Genomic DNA, 1577 nt, shown 5'->3' with positions numbered 1-1577 from the left:
CTAAGAGGGAATTTCATTGCACTACATGCCTGCCTCAAAAAACAAGAAAAATTAATAAAAAACTATTTAACCCTACAACTTAAAGAATTAGAAAGAAAATAACAAGCAAAGTGCAAAGTAGGTAGAAGGAAGGGAACGATAAAGATTAGTGCAGAAAGAAATGACATAGAGGCTAAAATATATAACAATACAAAAATATCAATGAAGCCAAGAGCTTGAAAAGATTAAAAAAAAAAACATTTATGAACCCTTAGCCATACTCATCAAGAAACAGAGAGAGGACCCAAATAAGAAAATCAGAAATGAGATAATTAACAACTGACACCACAGAAATACAAAGGGTTGTAAAAAATACTATCAACTGTATGCCAACAAACTGAATAATGTGGATGAAAAGGACAAATTCCAAAAAAAAAAAAAAAGTAACCTTCTAAAACTGAATCAGAAAGAATCAGAAAACCTGAATAAGCCAATTACAACTGATGAAATAGAAGCAGCAGTCAAAAAACTCCCAGCAAACTAAAGGCCTGGTCTGGACAGCTTCCCTAGGGAATTTTTGCCAAACCTTCAAAGAATAACTAACGCCTACGTCCTCAAACTATTCCAAAATATCCAAGAGGAAGGAGCACTTCCACGCTCTTTTTATGAGGCCAGCATTACTCCAATTCCAAAACCAGATAAAGACACTGCAAAGAAAGATAACTATAGGCCAATATCCTTGATGAATATAGATGCTAAAATCTTCAACAAAATATTAGCAAACTTGAAACAGCAATATATTAGAAAGATCATACATCATGACTAAGTGGGATTTGTTCCAGGGATGCAAGGCTGATGCAATATTCCAAATCAATAAACATGATACATCACATAAACAAACTGAAAGAAAAAATCACATGATCATAACAATTGACACAGAAAAGGCATTTGACAAAATCCAACACCCATTTTTGATAAAAACTATCAGCAAAGTGGGAATAGAGGGAACACATCTCAACACTATAAAGGCCATATTTGACAAAGCTACAGCTAATATCATACTCAATGGGCTAAAGCTAAAATAATTTCCTCTAAGAACGGGTATAAGATAGGGATATCTGCTTTTACCAGTCTTTTTCAACATAGTACTGGAAGTGCTAGTCAAAGAGAATAGACAAGAAGAAGAAATAAAAGGCAACCAAATTAAAAAGGAAGAAATAAAATCTCATTATTGTCAGATAACATGATATTGTACATAAAAACCCTAGAGACTCCACCAAAAAAACTACTAGATTGGTCCAGCCAGTGTGTCTCAGTGTTTGAGCATCAATCTATGAACCAGGAGATCACAGTTGGATTCCCAGTCAGGGCATGTACCCAGGTTGCCTACCCATGTATATCTGCCATGGGAAGCTATCATTCGCAAACAAACAACCCTAAAGTACTATCACAAAAGATTTCTGTCCAAACAGTAGATGTAAATGTTTAACATACTTAATCTAATAGTATTTCCCAAAAGGCTATATAAGGGAATCCTAACTTATTTCAGGGTTATTTCAAATTTTGTTTACTTTACTCTTGATTTATTCTATTGCATA

Source organism: Myotis davidii, unplaced genomic scaffold, assembly GCF_000327345.1.
Source record: "Myotis davidii unplaced genomic scaffold, ASM32734v1 scaffold249, whole genome shotgun sequence".
Lineage (NCBI taxonomy): Eukaryota > Metazoa > Chordata > Mammalia > Chiroptera > Vespertilionidae > Myotis > Myotis davidii.
This window is presented reverse-complemented; position numbering follows the sequence as displayed.